Source organism: Rhinoderma darwinii, chromosome 3 (genome assembly GCF_050947455.1).
Source record: "Rhinoderma darwinii isolate aRhiDar2 chromosome 3, aRhiDar2.hap1, whole genome shotgun sequence".
Taxonomy (NCBI): domain Eukaryota; kingdom Metazoa; phylum Chordata; class Amphibia; order Anura; family Rhinodermatidae; genus Rhinoderma; species Rhinoderma darwinii.
In genome coordinates, this window is record NC_134689.1 from 380,959,578 (window position 1) to 380,974,108 (window position 14,531).

Genomic DNA, 14,531 nt, shown 5'->3' on the forward strand with positions numbered 1-14,531 from the left:
ATTACGGCAATACCCCATATGTGGTAATAAACTGCTGTATAGACCCACGGCAGGTCTCAGAAGGGTAGGAGCACCATTTGGATTTTGGAGCACAGATTTTGCTGGAATGGTTTTCAGTGCCATGTCGCGTTTGTAACGGACTGGAGGGACCAAAACAGTTGAAACCCCCCAAAAGTGACCCCATTTTGGAAACTACACCCCTCAAGGAATGTATCTAGGGCTATAGTTAGCATTTTGACCCCACAGTTTTTTTGCTAAATTTATTTGAATTAGTCTGTAAAAATTAAAATTATTTTTTTTCCTGAAAAAACATAGAATTTTCTAATTTTTACAAGGAATAAAGGAGAAAAACACCCCAATATTTATAAAGCAATTTCCCCTGATTACGGCAATACCCCATATGAGGTAATAAACTGCTGTATAGACCCACGGCAGGTCTCAGAAGGGTAGGAGCACCATTTGGATTTTGGAGCGCAGATTTTGCTGGAATGGTTTTCAGTGCCATGTCGCGTTTGTAACGGACTGGAGGGACCAAAACAGTGGAAACCCCCCAAACGTGACCCCATTTTGGAAACTGCACCCCTCAAGGAATATATTGAGTGGTATAGTGAGCATTTTGGCCCCTCAGGATCTTTTTTAGAGCTAGGGTGACCAAAAAACAGCGATTTTGGCGCTTTAAATTCTTTATTTATTACAGCGTTCACCGTGCGCAATAAATTACGTTTTAATTTATTCTGCCGGTCGGTACAGATTTTTGCTGAATTTAGTGTAATTAGGTCATGGAAATGAAAATCTAAGTTTTTTTTCAAGTAAAATTAAGTTTTACCTCAGATTATTCCATATTCACAATAGATAAAGGAGAAAAAGCACCCAAACATTTGTAAAGCAAACTCTGCTGAACACAGAAATACCCCATATGTGGTCAGAAACAGCTCTTTGAACCCACACCAGGGCTTAGAAGGAGCACCATTTGGCTTTTGGAGCTCAAATTTAGCTGGAATTGTTTGCTGAGGCCATGTCGCATTTGCAAAACCATTGAGGGGCCAAAACAGTGGAAAACGCTAAAAAATGACCCTATTTGGGAAACTACACCTCTCAAGAAATTTATCTAGGGGTATAGTGAGCATTTAGACCCTAGAATTTTTTTGCATAAATTATTGGAATTAGTGAAAATGAAAATCGAATTTTTTTTCGATAAAATATAGGTTTTGAACATTTTTTTAAATTTCCATAGGGACTAAAGGAGAAAAAGCACTCCAATATTTGTAAAGAAATATCTTCTGAGTATAGTTAAACCCCATATGCAGTCATTTACTGCTGTTTGGACACACGGCAGGGCCCAAAAGGGAAGGAGCATCATCTGGCTTTTGAAGCTCCAATTTATCTGGAATGGTGTGCATAGGCCATGTCGCATTTGCAAAGCCCCTTAGCCCCAGTGGAAACTCCCCGAAAGCAACCATATTTTGGAAAGTTTACCCTCAAGGAATGTGTAGTTACCTTATATGTTTAAATTACCGACTGCTTGGACATTTTTCAGGGCCTCGAGTGGACTGTGTGCATTTTGTCTTTCAGCTTGCATTTTAACAATATATTACTTTGCTTTTTTGAAATAAAGAAACTTTCTAATATACTTAATTTTTAAAACCTGCATGGATTGCAGGTTTTCATTCCCCATTGCATAGACCCGGCCGTTCTTGCTGCCACGCTTCGGCACAGACTATAGGAGTTCCTCTCCTCTCTGTTTGTCGATGACACGTATAAAAGGGCTGGCTGCCTGGCTCAATTCATCAGGGAAGGGGCTGGATAGCTGATAAATTGAGCCAGGCAGCCAGCCCCTTCATCCGCATTATCAACACACAGAGAGGAGGGGGATGCTCCTTCTCCCGGAGATTGTGTTGACGCATCCCAGCAAGAATCGCAGCTCCACACTTCTGGGTCCACACAATGGGGACTAAAACCTGCAACCCGTGCAGGTTTTAAAAATAGAGTATATTAGAAAGTTTATTTATTTCACAAAAGCAAAATGCTAAATAGTTTTTCTTTTCATCGGACAACCCCTTTAGGTACATTTTTATTTTTGGGTATACTTTGGCTGGTGGTTCATTTATGAAGATGGGTTTTTGACAAGAATGGCAGGAACAAAAATATCCAAGAAAATTTGGGCACACTAAAGATAAACTAAATTATATTCTTGAATGTCTAAAATGGGACAAATTAATAAAGAGTTTAAAAACGTGGCTCTGTGTGGAAAATTTTAAAGCAGTCAATGAGACACAAGGCTGGGAGTGATGGGCAATCTGGGCAATAATAACGGGTATCACACCTCATTCCTTTCTTGGTACATACACGACATCTTCTTTGGGGGTACTTTCTTGATTCAGTTGAGGGAATTACAGCAATAAAATGTCGCTCAGTGAGTCTTTTGACGGATTCAGTTTCTAATGGATGAGAGGGGCCAACATTTGCTAAAACAAGATCTTCAATGACCATTTCCTGGTAATCTAGAAAAGTATTTGAATTTCCTGCCTTTTTGTATAACACAAACGAGTTGTATGTGGCAGCCTGAAATAGGTAAATAACTAATTTTTTGTACCAGGTATAGGATTTTCTTGATACCTGGTATGGCTGTAGAACCTGATCAGCAAGGTCTACTCCCCCCATGTATTTGTTGTAATCAATGATTGACACAGGCTTTTGCTTTTGGGTAGTAGAACCTCGTTCTACAACATCCATTGTTGCATCAGTGTGGATCGAGCTGAGGATAAAAATATCCTTTTTGTCTTTGTATTTTAGGGCAAGCAGCTCTCCGCTGCGAACACCGCCTGACTGCCCCTTTTTGTACTTTTCATTCCCAATGATTGTGGAAACCCCTGGCGGTTTTTACGAATGGTCCCACAAGCCCCTGTGTTCTGTTCGACCAAACTTTTAAAAAGGGGTATGCTTGTGTAGTAGTTGTCCACATACAGGTTATGGCCCTTTTCTAGAAATGGGGTAATAAGCTCCCAAACAATTTTTCCACTTGTCCCTAGATAGGGGGGGCATCCTGGTGGGTTTAGTTGGCTATCTTTTCCCTCATAAATGCGAAAAGCTGATGTATACCCTGTTGAACTCTCGCACATTTTATAGAGCTTTATTACAAATCTTGCTCTTTTAGATGGAATGAATTGTTTGAAGTGCAGTCTCCCTTTGAATTTTACTAGGGACTCATCAATGGAAATGTTTTGCGTGGGGGTGTAAATTAATAAAAATGTGTCTCACAACGCTTTGATGATGGGCCTGATTTTGTAGAGTCGGTCATAATCTGGGGCACTTCTAGGGAGGCACTGACAGTTATCGTTGAAATGCCAAAATCTCATGAGCGTTTCATAACGGGCTCTAGGAAGAATGGCAGAAAAGGCAGGGGTGGTTAGAATGGGACGGGTGGACCAGTAAGATCGAATGCTCGGTTTTTTAACAAGCCCCATCGCAAATGTGAGGCCTATAAATTTCTTCATTTCATCAATATCTGTTGGCCTCCATGAATTTTGCCTGGCATAATATGAGAGATGAATTGGGAAGCATATAAATTAGTTTGGAAAACAATATGTTCCAGCAAATCATTTGTTAGAAATAAGTAAAAAAAAATTAATTAGACCAAAACCTTCCACCTCCACATTTGTACCTGGGGTGGCATTAAAGTCAGGGATGAATGGCGCACCAGAATTTGAAGCCTCCCATCTAGTAAATGCTACATCTAGTGGCAAACTCTCTTGTAGGTTGGCATGCGCTTCTTCGCTAAAATGAGGCATGTCACTTGTACTGGGCATCGTGCCCTGATTTGGAGATGTTTCTCCAACAGCCCTCTCTATCTGTCCTGTACTGGTCCTTGTATTTTTTGGCGATGAACCTGAATGACTGCTAGACTCAGAGCTGTCACTTTCGCTAACAGCAAAACCCTCAAAATAGTCTTCGCCATCTGACAAGGCACCATCTTCACTGTCAGAGCATAAAAGGGCATACGCCTCCTCTGCAGAATAAAATTGACGGGCCATTTTGTTACGTTTATATTTTTATACGTAAAGGTATATAAACGTAAATGGTATGAAGTTCGTTAATTTAATTAGAACAAATTAATTGACTGGCACAGCACTTCCTATCAAATTGATTACGAATATAACTTATACTACCCTAACCGTCACCCTAAATTATTACTAACTATACCGTAATAATTATTATTACTAACTACCCTAATACTAAAACCTAGCACTATACCCTAACCCTATATCCTACCTAACAAGGCAGATTAATGGGATTGGGGGAAATTGTTATGTGGTGTGTTTTTTCACTGTGTCTTATACTGTGATATTCACAGATCTGACACTGTCTCTCCTCTGTTTGCTCTCTGACAGAGCAGCAGGGGAGAGACAGTGTTTATATATACTTGGTCCCAGGGAAAGTTTGTTGCTGCAACAAACTTTCCCTGCGATGGCCATGATTTGTTACCATGACCAGGACCTGAACCAATCAGGTCCCGATCATGTCTCCAGGAGCAGAAGCACTGTCTCTCCTCTGTATGCTCTCTGACGGAACAGCAGAGGGGAGACAGTGTAGGTTACAGGGAAAGTTTGTTGCTACAACAAACTTTCCCTGCGATGGCCATGATTTGTTACCATGACCAGGACCTGAACCTATCAGGTCCCGATCATGTTTACAGGAGCAGAGGCACTGTCTCTCCTCTGTTTGCTCTCTGATAGAACAGCAGAGGGGAGACAGTGTAAGTTACGTGGGAAAGTTTGTTGCTACAACAAACTTTCCCTGCGATGGCCATGATTGGTTATCATGACCATCACATGAACGGGACCTGAACCAATCAGGTCCCGATCATGTCTCTGGGACTAGAGGCACTGTCTCTCCTCTGTTTGCTCTCTGATAGAACAGCAGAGGGGAGACAGTGTAGGTTACGACGGAAAGTTTGTTGATACAACAAACTTTCCCTGCGATGGTCATGATTGATTATCATGACCATCACATGTTCGGGACCTGAATAAATCAGGTCCCGATCATGTCTCTGGGACCAGAGGCAGGTGACAGCAGCGAGATCCGGGTGTCAGCGCTATTCTGAGACACCCAGATCTCGCTTTTAACATCCACCGTGAATTCACGTCGGCACTGCACAGAGCCCAGCAAGTGCCGACGTGAATTTACTGTGGGCGGTCGGGAAGCGGTTAATGCAATATCTACATAGGTGTATAGAGGCCCATTTCCAGCAACCATCACTCCAGTGTTCTAATGGTACATTGTGTTTGCTAATTGTGTTAGAAGGCTAATGGATGATTAGAAAACACTTGAAAACCCTTGTACAATTATGTTAGCACCGCTGTAAAGAGTTTTGCTGTTTAGAGGAGCTATAAAACTGGCCTTCCATTGAGCTAGTTGAGAATCTGGAGCATTACATTTGTGGGTTCTATTAAACTCTCAAAATGGCTAGAAAAGGAGAGCTTTCATGTGAAACTTGACAGTCTATTCTTGTTTTTAGAAATGAAGGCTATTCCATGCGGGAAATTGCCAAGAAACTGAAGATTTCCTACAACGGTGTGTACTACTCCCTTCAGAGGACAGCACAAACAGGCTCTAACCAGAGTAGAAAGAGAAGTGGGAGGCCCCACTGCACAACTGAGCAACAAGACAAGTACATTAGAGTCTCTAGTTTGAGAAATAGACGCCTCACAGGTTCTAAACTGGCAGCTTCATTAAATAGTACCCGCAAAACGCCAGTGTCAACGTCTACAGTGAAGAGGCGACTCCGGGATGCTGGCCTTCAGGGCAGAGTGGCAAAGAAAAAGCCATATCTGAGACTGGCTAATAAAAGGAAAAGTTTAATATGGGCAAAAGCACACAGACATTGGATAGAGGAAGGTTGGAAAAAAGTGTTATGGACAGACGAATCGAAGTTTGAGGTGTTTGGATCACACAGAAGAACATTTGTGAGACGCAGAACAACTGAAAAGATGCTGGAAGAGTGCCTGACGCCATCTGTCAAGCATGGTGGAGGTAATGTGATGGTCTGGGGTTGCTTTGGTGCTGGTAAAGTGGGAGATTTGTACAAGGTAAAAGGTATTTTGAATAAGGAAGGCTATCACTCCATTTTGCAACGCCATGCCATACCCTGTGGACAGCGCTTGATTGGAGCCAATTTCATCCTACAACAGGACAATGACCCAAAGCACACCTCCAAATTATGCAAGAACTATTTAGGGAAAAATCAGGCAGCTGGTATTCTATCTGTAATGGAGTGGCCAGCGCAGTCACCAGATCTCAACCCCATAGAGCTGTTGTGGGAGCAGCTTGACCGTATGGTACGCAAGAAGTGCCCATCAAGCCAATCCAACTTGTGGGAGGGGCTTCTGGAAGCATGGGGTGAAATTTCTCCCGATTACCTCAGCAAATTAACAGCTAGAATGCCAAAGGTCGGCAATGCTGTAATTGCTGCAAATGGAGCATTCTTTGACGAAAGCAAAGTTTGAAGGAGAAAATTATTATTTCAAATAAAAATCATTATTTCTACCCTTGTCAATGTCTTGACTATATTTTCTAGTCCTTTTGCAACTCATTTGATAAATATAAGTGTGAGTTTTCATGAAAAACACAAAATTGTCTGGGTGACCCCAAACTTTTGAACGGTAGTGTATATATATATGCACCATTATTTTCTTTGGGGGGTGGACATATACTAGCACAAGGATACTTACTCCTGGGACCCTGTATCGTATCTAAGTCTATCTGCTGGGGCCATATGTCTAGGGGTATGTTCATATGCACAAGTAAAAATGACTGAAAATTACGGAGCTATTTCCGCCGTTTTTGAAGCTGAAAACGTTTTTTGAGGAGTTTTTTTCTAGACTTTTTTTGGCACAATGAAAAACTGTTTCAAAATTGGCTCAAGATGTGACATGCTCCTTCTTTTTAGGTAGCGTTTTTTTAAACAAACCATCTGAACTGAACGCTATTTTTCCCATTGAACTCATTTGGCAGATGTTTGTAGCCGTTTAGCTACCGTTTTTTCAGGCGTATTTCGAGGCGTTTTATTTTTAAATAAGGCACCTGGACTGGTTATTCTGACCACAAGGCCTATAGTTATGAAGGTAAAACTTCAGAAGTCACACAGTCTATGTACTAAAAGTGCACTCTATTGTTGCTTAGTGCTGCTGTTATTGCCTGCTAAGTTGTGATGGCACTTTTAGATACAGAAGTAGCCAAGTTTATCTTTACTCTGATAACCGGTTGCAATGTGATATCACACAACAAAAAACATTGAAAAGCCATAGAAAATTACGAGTTAAAGTTTCTTGCCACTGTGTATTTAATGCGTTAAATGTCAAGACAAAGACGGTTACATCTGTAAATGCAAAACAATGAGTGCTATCACGTCTGTGACGTCTGTGTCAACTTGCAGTGGCACACTATGAGTACCAGGAATTACATTTAAGTTGAAATCTATTTATTTTTATAAAAATTGTACTTGGATACAGACTGAAGTACTGAAGTATAACGGCTCTGTATAAACAGATGCAAAACAATACAACAATTTTTTGTGGTACTATTGTATATTTGCAAAACAATGAGTGGTGCCACATCCATGATGTCTGTATCAGCATTAACAGCACGCTATCAGCACCAGGATTAATATTATTGAAGTAGATTTGTGAATGATGTGATGAAGATTGTGGAGTCAAAAATAATCTGCACTCTGGCTGTAAAATTTATTTGAATCAACTCTCAGAAAAGACAAATACGTAAATTTTTCTACATAATCTCCCTGATATTCAATACACTTTGCCCATCAGTCAACAAGCTTTTGTATTTCCATATTAAAAAATGTTTTAGGCTGAGCTGCGAGGCACGAATGCACCGCTGTCTTCACCTCTTCATCAGACATGAATCTTCGTCCTCGTAGGGCTTTTTCAGGGGACCAAACAGGTGATAGTTCACTGATACTCGTCTATCCAATACAATCAGTTCATGAGCACGCTCCATGTTGTCGGGCGTTCGGCTCCTTGTCATGGCTGACACTTTTGCGACCCTCCCTAAACTTTTCTATCCATTCAAGCACACTTCTTCACGACAAAACATTTTCTTCATAGTGTCCACAAAGTCTTCGATAAATATCAGCACCAGACACACCCTCAGACCACAAAAAACAAATCACTGCACGCTGTTTATCTTTTGTGCAAATCACAAGGGGTGCAATGTCTTGTAATTTATGAATATCTTCCATAGACTGAAATATATTACATAGCTTGGTGCCATCTTCAAAAATAGAAATAGTGCTATTAATCCCATCCTCTATATCATTAATAAATAAGTTGAATAATAGTGGTCCCAGCACTGAACCCTGGGGTACACCACTTATAACCGGGGACCATTCAGAGTAAGAATCATTGACCACAACTATATGGATACAGATATGCTGTTGCATATTGACCACCTTGTGCATGATTCTGACTGAAGGTTGAACCATTTCCTAGGAACTTGACTCAGAATGTCATGTTTTCATTTTAAACTTCCCGGGATAGGGGGTTTACTACATTGAGACATGGAAAGCTTTGAGTCACCATACAAACAATCAGGACAGGTACGTGTTCCCATCTGTGCTTGAATTGTTGCCTAGTAATATCCTTGATCCAGACTTGTAATAGAGGTATGGCCTAGAATGCGAAACGCACAGCATTGAATGTGGAACGCACACTGTGCGCCTGTGCAAATCTGCTAAAGGGCAGCCATTAACTTTTGTTTTGGGATGGCTCTGTGAGCACGTCCTATACTCCAAGGTTTTACAATGGGTACGTACTAATGGCATAGTCAAACGACACTGTGACATTAGCACCTACACCGACAGGTAGGAACCAATACCCCTGTAGTATTCTAAATTGGACCAATGGAGTTTGTCCATGTTGTTTGTACTGCGCTACTTGTGGTTAATACTTAACTCCTCACTTGGGGTTGTGAGGTGAATCCCTATTGGTGGGTGATTGTGCAGTTTACCAATGGGGAACCTCTTTTCTTTTAACCCCTAATACCAAAGGTATTTTAAACCTTAACCCCTTCAGGACACAGCCGTTTGTTTCAAATCTGACGTGTCGCTTTATGTGGTAATAACTTTGGAATGCTTTTACCTATCCAAGCGATTCTGAGATTTTTTTCTCATGACACATTGAACTTTATGTTAGTGAAAAAATTTGGTCGATGAATTCAGTATTTATTTCTGAAAAACACCATAATTTAGAGAAAATGCGCAAAAATTTGCATTTTTCTAAATTTAAACATATCTGCTTGTAAAACATATAGTAAGGTATAGAAAATAAGCACTAATTCAGACATAAGTGTAAAAATGTAGAAAACTATATTAACCCCTACCCGCACCAGGACGTAACTGTCCGTCGTTGCGGGAAGTTACTTCCCGCACGAGGACGTACAGTTACTGAGTTAATCCCGGTGCACACTGTCGGCGACAGTGTGCACCGGGAACTAGGAGGTCAGCTGTCGCCGACAGCTTTTTTGACGAAAAAATAAAAAAGTTACGGCTCAGAATAGCGTGTCCCAGAAAATAAATTATTTTATAGATACTTAATTTTATTGTGCAAACGCTGCAAAACTTAAAAAAAACTATACACATATGGTATCGGCGTAATCGTACCGACCGGCAGAATAAATTAAAACGTAATTTATTGCGCACGGTGAACGCTGTAATAAATAAAGAATTTAAAGCGCCAAAATCGCTGTTTTTTGGTCACCCTAGCTCTAAAAAAGATCCTGAGGGGCCAAAATGCTCACTATACCACTAGAAAAATTCCTTGAGGGGTGTAGATTCCAAAATGGGGTCACTTTTGGCGGGTTTCCACTGTTTTGGTCCCTCCGGGGCGTTGCAAACCCGACATGGCACCCGACATGGCACTGAAAACCAATCCAGCAAAATCTGCACTCCAAAATCCAAAAGGCGCTCCCTTCCTTCTGAGCCCTGCTGTGGGTCCAAACATCAGTTTACGACCACATATGGGGTATTGCCGTAATCGGGAGAAATTGCTTTACAAATTTTTAGGTGCTTTTTCTCCTTTATTCCTTGTAAAAATGAAAAAATTCTATGTTTCCACAGAAAAATAGGTGATTTTCATCTTCACAGACTAATTCCACTAAATTCTGCAAAAAAACTGTGGGGTCAATATGCTATCTATACCCCTAGAAAAATGCCTTGAGGGGTGTAGTTTCCAAAATCGGGTCACTTTGGAGGGGTTTCGGCTGTTTAGGTACCACAAGACCGCCTCAAACCTGACATGGTGCCTAAAATATATTCCTAAAAAAAGGAGGCCCCGAAATCCACTAGCTGCTCCTTTGCTTCTGAGGCCTGTGTTTCAGTCCATTAGGACACTAGGGCCACATGTTGGATATTTCTAAAATCTGCAGAATCTGGGCAATAAATATTGAGTTGCGTTTCCCTGGTAAAACCTTCTGTGTTACAGATTTTTTTTTATTACAAATGAATTTCGGCAAAAAAAATGAAATTTGTAAATTTCACCTCTACTTTGCCTTAATTCCTGTGAAACGCCTAAAGGGTTAAAATATTTTCTGAATGTGGTTTTGAATACCTTGAGGGGTGCAGTTTTCAAAATGGGGTGATTTATGGGGACTTTCTAATATATAAGGCCCTCAAAGCCACTTCAGAACTGAACTGGTCCCTGAAAAAATAGCCTTTTGAAATTTTATTGAAAATATGAGAAATTGCTGCTAAAGTTCTAAGCCTCGTAAAGTCCTAGAAAAATAAAAGTACGTGAAAAAAAATGATGCAAACATAAAGTAGACATATAGGGGATGTTAACTAGTAACTATTTTGTGTGGTATTACTATCTGTTTCACAAGCAAATACATTTAAATTTAGAAAAATGCTAATTTTTGCAAATTTTTGCTAAAATTTGAAGTTTTTCACAAATAAATATTGAATTTATCGACCAAATTTTTTCACTAACATAAAGTACAATATGTCACGAGAAAACAATCTCAGAATCGCTTGGATAGGTAAAAGCATTCCGGAGTTATTACCACATAAAGTGACACATGTCAGATTTGAAAAAATAGGCTGTGTCCACAAGGCCAAAACAGGCTGTGTCCTAAAGGGGTTAAATATGTTTGTATGTCAATTGACAGAAAACAAAGGCATAACAATTGCCAAATGTGTACAAAAGATTTTTTCACCCACTTAGAAGGTTAGAGTCCTGAAAGTGTCCTGGTTAGAATTCCATCTAAGTCTGCCCAGTTAAATCCAGGGCTTTTGCCGATAGCAGAGACAATACGTGTGGAGGGTCGGCATCTAATAACACCTGTACGATGTTTCGGGGGACCGCACCCTTTCTCAAGCATACCTGTCGTACGTTCAGTGGTCATTTAAATGGTGATCGACTAAGGTAAGTGTAATAAAGTGTAATGTTTTGCAACTGTGGTTTCTCCATGTTTTCTTTTTACTCTTGTAGTGGAGATACTTTGATCTTTATTTTTTTTCCCCAAAGTTTTTCGAAATGATGTTCGTTTATGAGTATTTTTATAAGTCGCAAGGTCTGACCTATGTATACTTTACCGGAGGGACCTTTTAGAATATAAATTACATTTTAATCTTAATTGGATGGCCTTTGGTTGGATGGCAAATGGGGTCGCCTTTACAGTTTTGGCAGGAAAGGCATGGAAATTTTTTGGTGTATTAAGAAATGTTTGTTTGGATAGAGCTTTCTCTTTAATATCTGCTCTTATAAGTTGGTTTAAAATAGATTAAGGCTGGGTTCACACAACCTATTTTCAGATGTAAACGAGGCGTATTATGCCTCGTTTTACGTCTGAAAATAGGGCTACAATACGTCGGCAAACATCTGACCATTCATTTGAATCGGTTTGCCGACGTACTGTGCAGACGACCTGTCATTTACGCGTCGTCGTTTGACAGCTGTCAAACGACGACGCGTAAAAATACAGCCTCGTCAAAAGAAGTGCAGGACACTTCTTTGGACGTTTTTGGAGCTGTTTTCTCATAGACTTCAATGAAAACAGCTCCAAAAACGGACGTAAAAAACGCTGCGAAAATGGCGTGAAAAACGCCGCGAAAAATGCGAGTTGCTCAAAAAACGTCTGAAAATCAGGGGCTGTTTTCCCTTGAAAACAGCTCTGTATTTTCAGACGTTTTTGGTCACTACGTGTGCACATACCCTTACTCTTACGATATATAAATTGAGGTTTTTAAGCAAATAATTAGAGATGAGCGTACTTATGAAACGTTCGGTTCGGCTGGTTCGCCGAATTTCAAGAAAAAGTTTGATTCGGACCGAACTAGTTCTGACCGAACCTGTAATACAAGAAAGCCCCTAAAAATCGTATATAACACTGTTTAAAAGCCCTAGAAGCCCTGTATAAACACTCTTAGGTCACCCATGAGTGTATCCAAGTACTTTTGAGCTGTCTTTAAGGCAAAGTTAGTGTCAAAGTTACGCCAACATGTATGGCTATAGGAAAACGGATGGGACACAGTGATAACTAACAGAAAGCACTGCACTTGTGCATGTTGTATGCTTAATGCATTGTTAAAAAAGGTACAAAAATTAACCATTTTTGGCGGCAGATGCCTGCCAGGGTTCATACATATAAGGTGGTAAAAGAAGAAGCAATGGCTTTTGACAAGCCCTCAAAAAATGTACCCTTTATGGTGGCAGATGCCTGCAGGGGTTTATCCATACATCAGGAATTTCAGGGCCCCATACAGCTAAATTTTCTGGGCCCCCTACCGTGGCACCACCTGTTAACGGTACTCCGTCCAGCACTATATCATGCTACCCAGGGCCGCCATCAGGGGGGGTATTAGGGGTACTGATGTGAGAGGCCCGGCCAAACCTAATTGAAAGGGGGGCCCGGCAACTGCCGCGACTTGCCTTTGGTAGAAAAATACAGTCCCCTGCAATGGGGCCCGTTTTTCACACCAAAAGAATGTCGTGAGCTGCGGGCCCCCCTTTCAATTAGGTTTGGCCGGGCCTCTCACATCAGTACCCCTAATACCCCCCTTGATGGCGGGCCTGGGTAGCATGGGGGTCGTCATGGGGGCCGTCAAACACCGCCGCCCGTGCGACCGATCGCGCGCACCCGCAAACTCCCGCACACTCGCGAGGGCGCACCCGCGACCGCACGCACGCACCTGCAACCGCCCACGCACCCGCGACCGCCTGGAACCGCGCACCAAATTTTGAGGCAGATTTTGACCTGCCCACACTATCTTGCCGTGTTTTTTGCTGCGTTTTTTGCCCGCGGCGATTGAGGACAGCAGGCAAAAAACGCAGCGAAAAAATGCATTTTCTGCCTCCCATTGATTTCGATAGGAGGTCAGAGGCGGAACAGCGGCAAGAAAGGACGTGCTGCTTTTTCTTTTTTCCGTGACTGGCTCCCATTGGTTTCAGATTAAATCACACACCACTCCCCTCAAGACTAGTGGGAGTGGCTATTATTATTTAAAGCACCTGCTCACTCCTTCATCAGCGTTTCTGACCTGGCTGTGTCCATTTGTAAGTATGGCCTTTTTCGGTGTTTTTGTATATGTCCCCTTGTTTTTATCGGTTCTGTCTGTGCATCAGGAACATTCTGTTCCAGTTAAGGAGTTAGGGACTCGCAAGTCTGGGGATCCTTGTTGTGGATTGCGAGCTTGCGTCCTTTTGGCCAAAATGATCACTAATACCCCAGGTATTTTTCATTATTACGTATATTCGCTTCTCTTGGACACAGCCGGGTCTTTGATGCTGGGAGAACATGGTGTGTTGTTGTTTGGCATAGCAAGCAGGGTAGCCCGCTCTATGAACTATCAAGGCGTCACAAATAGGCTTCTACCTGGCTATACACGTTGTGCCTCATGACGTACACACTATCCCTCCATGTTTGACACACTTGCACTCCATTATCCACTTATTTCTATTGAGGAACTTCACTCATTACTGCCCCCTATATTTCACTTATAGTATTACACTTGCACACACACTATTCATTTATTATTTCTTACTACACATCCCATGCACCACACACACCACTCCCCTCAAGACTAGTGGGAGTGGCTATTATTATTTAAAGCACCTGCTCACTCCTTCATCAGCGTTTCTGACCTGGCTGTGTCCATTTGTAAGTATGGCCTTTTTCGGTGTTATTGCCCAGTGTGAGTTTCAGAGGAGACAGCCAGCGTGCGATTTCCTCCTTGATGCACAGCAACAGCTCCTGCCCTGTGTGGCATTTCTCGCCCAGGCTCAGCAGGTGTAAGACAGCATAGTGGCGCTTCACCTTGCACCTATGAAAAGAGGAGGGAGGAGGAGTGGAAGATACGCTGTGTCCTGTCGGGGACGGGAAGACCTCCATTGAGGAGGGCAAGGAGGAAGAGGAGGAGGAGTAGGAGGAGGATGGTAGGCGCCTGGTGTCCGGAGTTGAACCAGAAAGATACAAGCGTGGAGGTGGTAATGCCTGGCATTGCTGCGGTGGTGCATCGGACTGCA